At 34.7% G+C, this 7,122-nt stretch overlaps 1 long non-coding RNA gene across 1 annotated transcript; it reads right to left on the reverse strand.

The window, feature by feature from the left end:
- Window positions 1–568: 568 nt before the first annotated feature.
- On the reverse strand, window positions 569–5,981 carry LOC103468713 (uncharacterized). Its single transcript, XR_534246.2, has 2 exons — window positions 4,009–5,981; window positions 569–1,905 (listed from the first exon to the last, which is right to left on the reverse strand). It is a non-coding gene; the product is annotated as an uncharacterized LOC103468713 (long non-coding RNA).
- Between the last annotated feature and the right edge of the window lie 1,141 nt (window positions 5,982–7,122).

Here is a 7,122-nt window from a genome sequence, read left to right on the forward strand (position 1 = left end):
ATGGCTGCTGAAGAAAATGGAATTTGGCAGCTTCATTTTCCTGTCATGGCTTTCTCGGCCCTGTATTATAGAAAACTATGTGGTCATTCTTCATAGTTAATATAGTTTTTCAATGAACGGTCCCTTTGTCCTGTCTGTATCCCTTTGACTACCATTGTTTTATTTTTTTCCTTTTTGGTTATTGAATGTCCATATAAAATGTTTTATATAAAATGTTTTGTTGTGCTTGAGCCTCCTGTTTGTTTTTACTTTAAAATTGCATTGACTGTCCTAATGGGTTCAACTTCTACATTTCTACTAAAATATACTAACTATATTCTGATAAATATTAGCACAAAATACAGATTAAGAACAAGATCAAATAGAAGTGCTGTTCTTCTATGTATTTTTGTTGTTTTGTTCATCTGGTATTTAGGGCTGTGTGATTCTGGGGATTTTGGTATCGATCTAAAACCAAGTTAAAACAGGTAGAATCCCCAATACCAATCAAATTTTCTTAAAATGTACTTATGATTTGGTCATTTGACTTCATTTAGCTGATTTTGATTTTTTAAAAAGGGAAAAGACATGAGGCAAATAAGTGTTTTATTATCTATCTACAATTTAACACAATGTAGCAGAAAAGAAATGAAATAATTCCCATTTTACCTGCTGCTATACACAGTTGTTTAAGTAAGTCTTTAATTGTAAATGTAAAGGAAAGGAATGTTTTTAAATACCAGCCCATATCTACACATGGATAAGACAGTTTTGCAGAATTTTTTTTTAGGTTCTTGCATTGATACCGAAAATTTAATTGTCAAATTACCACACTACTTGAAATACTAATCGGGTGCAATTATTTTTGATTTCAACAGCACAAATTCATAAGGCTTTATAATGTCTAATGATTTTTATCAGTAAAATTTCAATAACAAAAGTCATGGTCACTATGCAATGTGGGATAAAAAGTTAAAGTTGCATAAAATGTACAGAGGTTGAATGCCGGAACACAATCACAAGAAAAACGCCAGAAACAGATTGTTACATAGACTTTATTGACTTTAGAACCAATTATTTGGTAATCATGAGAATATTGACCACAGCCAGCACTAGCTTAGTCTTGGTATATAGTAGGTATGAACCTCCCTAGTGTGAACTAAATCCATTAATCCACTCCAACTACAATTATTATACTGTATCATCTTACCATTTCCTTTTCATCTTGTGAATTCAAAATGGCTGCCTATGAGGATGACTATGCTCCTGCTTAGCTCTTCACCATTCCAACTGGTTCCAGTTTGGTTGGTGTTTTAGTCATTTATTTATGTGGGTACAGCAAGGTTGGATAAGAAATAATAGGTTATTTTCTGAGATGTATTTGTGAACAAACCGAGCTCAAACACAAAAGTTACACCCACAGCATCAGATTAAAACAAAAACGATAATTTGCACTTTTAAAAAGTAAACGCACCTTTAAATTTCATATGAAGTGTTAAAATACATATCAACGTTGAAACCAAGTCAAATTAAAATCTAATTTAATTGCATTGTCATTCTCAATAAAGAAATGTAAAAAAAAAAAAAAAAGCAGATGTATGGAAACACATGGGAAGTGCAAAGTATGCGAGCGATTGAGAATTCAGGGAAGTTTATAAAACTCAATATGTTTGAAATGACTTTTAACTCATATTTTAAATTTTTCTGAGAAAGTGTTCTTAAGCATTACATCAACAAACACAATTTGAGTTAACTCATTAGACAGAGAAGAGCAGGGAGTATCTGGAGAACAGGTTGCACGATGACATGAGGATAATTCCATATTGAGTCAAGTCGCTGAGCTCCACGTCCCAGTAAGCTTCCTACAGACAGATCACTGTGATGTCTGTGGCAAAGCCTTCCAGGCAGGTGATGTCGTCATCCAATCTACAATCAAAAACAAGTCTTGACTCAGCGTGTATTATTGTGTAAATGACAAAGAGGAATCTCAATGTGTTTATTCACTGAAAACACAAAGTGTGGACTTAGTTGCTGGAGTTTCTTAAAAAAAACAAAAAAACTTTTTCAATTAAATGTCTTCCAAAATATTACCATTAAAAATGTAATTCTCTGGTTCTATTTAGTTTCCCTCTGAATTATTTCACAGGAGGGTCATTGGTGTAAAGTGTCATCTTTTCTCAAGTAGTGCTATTGAGTTAGAAATTGTTGATTATCTGGCATTTTATTTGATGCATTGATGTTTACTGAAGTCCTCTCTACCCCTTCAGTTATTTTTAGATACTGGAAGAAAATGTACAGTGAGTTTGGTAATCTCAGAGTTAAACAGCCTTCGCGTGCTTTCTTACCTAAGACCCTACTAGACATCCAGTGACATAACTCTCCCAGATTAGGTCAATTTATACACCAAAGCTATTAGTCCACCTTAAGACCTTGTTATGCAAAGAGCTTATTCTTGTTTTGTTTTTTTTGTTTTTTTCTTTTCCCGGTCTATTCAAAGTTATAAATACCCAAATATCTTTTAACCTGACAAAAGTTAATTGGCTTAACATATATCAACAAACTTTTGACAAAAAGAGATTTTGTTTTTGTACTTCCATTAGTTTTAACATGTCACAGAAAAACTCAAGTGTTTGGTACACAGGGAGAAGTCTTGGTTTTAATTTTTACTTCATAAACTCAAAATCTTTTTCTTCTTACATTTTAACCCTATTTTAATCTAACATTTTTTTTAATACTTTTAGTTCTTGGGACCTCTACCGCTTTACCACAGTTGGCACTTTTCTCAAAGGCCTTCTGTACTGAATCGCATCCTTGACTTATGCCCCCTGGTGGAGAGTCTCTGTTCTACATATGTCAAATATCAGTTTTATTCTAGTCCAAGATGATTTGCAAGCCCCCTTCTAAAAATCCGAGTTTTCAATAAAAATACATTTATTCTTATTGAAAACTCGGATTTTTAGAAGGGTGCCTGGTTTTAATAGTTACAGGGGGTCTGGATGATATTAAAAATACCTATTTTTAATGTCATACAAATAACTTAGACATTAAATGTTTAATAGAAAATATGTAAATGAAAAATGCATAAAGATATGTCTTTTAATACATATTTTTTTCATACGGTCAAATACCAAACCAAAAACTGCTGAATATTTTATAACTTAGATTTAGATATACTGGAAAACATGTTTTGATTAGGGTTTTACAATATGTTTCTTCTGTAAATAACCAATGTAACATCAATGCTATAATGTGGCTATTGTTAAACGTAAAGGCTCTTCTGACTAATAATTGTTGTGTCCAGCTTTAAAGGGGTAATCCCTACTTTGTTATTTACACTTTATCTAATTAGTTTTAATCTGCTGTGTAATAATCACAGAGCACCCTGTGATCTGTTTTCATTCCAGCTTTTATTGATGGGAAGAAGCTTTGAGTTTATGCATTATTATCATTATTATTATTATTATTATTATTATTATTATTATTATTATTATTATTATTATTATTATTAGATCTTAAAATCTTTATTCCCTGGCTGGATTTTTATGCCTCATTAAGTAAGCCAGACTTTTACACAAGTATCAGTTTGCTTTTCTTTGAATCACAGAAAACAAGTAATAATTCGTAGATACAGAATTTCAGACAATGTGTTGTGCGTTCCTTTCGGTGTTTTCAACCACAAAAAATGAATTGATTTGAAAATAAGAAAACTAACTAAACCCACGCATATTTGCATTCAGACATTTACCTGCTATATGAACATCAATTAATAAATAACACAATACACATTGACACTATAACATCCAATCTTGTCAATTGTAGGGGGAGAGTTTTGGATTCACAAAAGTCAACATCATCAGTTCTCTTCGAGATGCTTTCAAGAACCCCAATCCTACTTCTTCCCCAAAGTCTAACACTACAACGATACAAATTACAAAATAGCCTTAGAAAAATTATAAGAGGTAAAAAAAAAAAAAAAAATAGATGTTTATGCAACTGGCTCCATACAGAATGTTACAGATTTCATCCTACCTCATGGTGATGTGTCTCTGGTCAGCTTCTTATGCGCATGCATTCTGCAATGTGATTATCTTATATACTCCCCTCCCCTCTCTGCTTTCTAATACCCTAATGTGTCCTGACATGTGAAAGTTTGCCACCTTGCTCATCGAAACGGCACTCCGTAAACAAAGCACAGTGCCTGCCTCGCACAAGTATTCATACTAATTTACAGTTTTCATCATTTCTAACTTTATAGCCACACATTTTGATGTGATAGATCATCACAAAACATCCCATCAATATAAAGTAGCAAAAGTCTTTGTCTTTGTCTTTCACAAAATCAAATCTCCAAAGTGGCGCATGAATTTGCGTTTATGCAAGAAACACTGTTAGCTGGAATTTAAACCGCAGGTGTTTCAGATTATGTCTGGGTTGGGAACATTTGCATGACAGATTCTGACAACCTGCTCGACATTCTTTTGTTTGTAACGACTCAAGCAGCAAAATGAGAGCCATTAAGTTTGTAGAGAATGACCATTTAACAGTCCTGAGTACAGTTCATTCGACTGACGCGAGAAAATGGTAATGTTACAATAAAGCAGAAAAGAATGGAAGCAATTGACGCATGTATCCTAAAGGGTTTGCAATTTGTTGGAAGAAATGTGAAACCGTTACTATGATGGTCACAAATCACTAAGTGTTGTGGAGGTTGAACCAGCAACTATAATAACTTTAATTCTAATCAGAGAAATGCTCTGAAAGAATTGGAAAAAAACCCCCAGTAAATTACAATGTATAGCACAGCTACATGTAACGAGTTATTTTCCAAATAACTACAGAATAACATCCTTCCTTCCGAACTTGCGTCAAGTTGAATGAACATTTGCGAAGAGAAATTTTTAAGTCAGCAGTTAAAGGATTATTTCACTACATACTTGGCAAAATGATCAGGGTCATCTGCTGGATGGTGACGCTCATTAGCAGCAGGTTCTACATGGAGTTTCCCTGTTTTTTAACACTCCGTCAGCAAAATACTTCCACCATCAGTTTTTGTGGTAGGGAACAGTCTGTTTGTGGTGATATATATGGAATATTCCACCACAAATAGAGTTCTGCAGACAGGATCTTAAGAGAACAACTTCTTCCACCTGCTTACTTTGTCCTCACATGGCTTGTGGAACAGGACCAGCAGTGACTCTCTGTCAAGTGTCTCTCTTCTTGGCACTCTGCCATAAAGGCCAGGCTGGTGGAGAGCCAAACTCTGCAGGTTGTGGATGAACTGAAAAGCCAATATATGTTCATTGCTTGGGAAATTGTCTCATTGCCCAACAATCTGGTGTTTTCATGACTCTGTGACTTCTGAAGACAGTTAGTAGTGCTGACTTTTATTTATCATTGTAAAGGAAGATGAACACAAACAGACTTTTACTGATTTCTTTTGTTTGTAAAACTCAATCATTTGCTACCTCGCAGTCTGTACAGCATTAAAATCCCATTGCAAGGCAGTGAAAGTGCTTCTACGATGGCACTGCACGACTGTCTATACAGCTTCCAGTCATTTCACATTTATTCAATCTCACTGTGGCTCTATGTCCAAAAACATAAAACCATGTGTGAAAATATTCAAAAAGTGCACAGCTTATGTTTTCTTCTAAAACCATAGCCTCTAATAAAAGCAGTTTTAATTTCAGTCTGGTCAATGTGACTCTGACATATAGCAAATCTTAATAACATTTTTTCTTATAAAGTAATGTCTGACTCTTCGTGTCACGTTGATGATTGATCACTTAAGGTCCTACTTACAGTCTGAGCGTTACCTTTTCCCCTGGGGCCATGAAGGGACAGATTAAGAGCTGAATAATTAAGTACACTTTATCTCTTTCCATGCGGCTGATCTCCTGCAAAGACTTCAAGGCTTCTGGGGTCTTATATCACATACTACAAACCTTTGAGCAGGTGATCCTGAGACACATGTTTACCAATACACTGCTCAAAAAAATAAAGGGAACACTTAAACAACACAATATAACTCCAAGTAAATCAAACTTCTGTGAAATCAAACGGTCCACTTAGGAAGCAACACTGATTGACAACGGGGACCCTCGTCGGGTCAATCAGTGTTGCTTCCTAAGTGGACAGTTTGATTTCACAGAAGTTTGATTTGGAGTTATATTGTGTTGTTTAAGTGTTCCCTTTATTTTTTTGAGCAGTATATATAGAAAATAATTAGAATTTTATAATTTTAATTAGATAATTAATTAGAATTATAATTAGAATAATTAGAATTGATTCCCAAAAAAAGAAGAGATGGAAAGCAAATTTCTTTAGATACAATTAAAAGAAAACTGAGAGAACATACTGTAGTTTTCACTGTTTTCAGGTTGCAAGAAGTTCACAGAACTTTTTTTTTTTTTTAAAAAGGCATCCAAAGTCCAAAGAAGAAAAGCGAGCAGAATAATTGATCACCAATTAGAAACATTGCTCCTTGAATAATTAGCATAAACAGATAATGGATAGTTTAAAACTTTTGCAAGTATGGTATTATTGCTAAAAGATATACTAGGTTTGGAATTATTGAATAAAAACTGCAAAACTTGGAGCTGGGTGTCTCATTTGATTGAGCGCACGCACCATGTCCAGACGTTGTAATGCTCCATGTGAACATCCTGGGTTCAACTGCCAGTCCAGGGCCATTTACTGCATGTTTTTCCTTCTCTGTCTACCTTATTTACTGTTCAATAAAGGCCACTAGTGCCAAAAATATTTCCCCTCTTCCCCCCAAAAGAAACAAAAACATAATAATGTACTTTGCAAAAGGGCTTTTCATCCAAATTGCGTTGCAAAGCACCTCACCTGTGGCAGTGCACAACCAGTCAGCTGGCAGAAGAAAGGAAGCTCCACTTGTCTCTTACTGTTAAAAACGACTAACATGGCTGTTTGGCCATATCTGGAATGGTGGAAAACTGGAAATTAAAGGAGCACCGACCATCACTTATGTTGAGGTGTCGCTCAGTAAGCATTTCCAAGCTGCAGGTGTTGCGACTGTAAAGCAGCTGACTGCAGGCTAGCAGATAGATCAATAATGCACCAGCTAATGCCAGCTTTTAAACTTACAGTATAACTAGAATACAAAGTATTCTGCAT

Source organism: Poecilia reticulata, linkage group LG1, assembly GCF_000633615.1.
Source record: "Poecilia reticulata strain Guanapo linkage group LG1, Guppy_female_1.0+MT, whole genome shotgun sequence".
Lineage (NCBI taxonomy): Eukaryota > Metazoa > Chordata > Actinopteri > Cyprinodontiformes > Poeciliidae > Poecilia > Poecilia reticulata.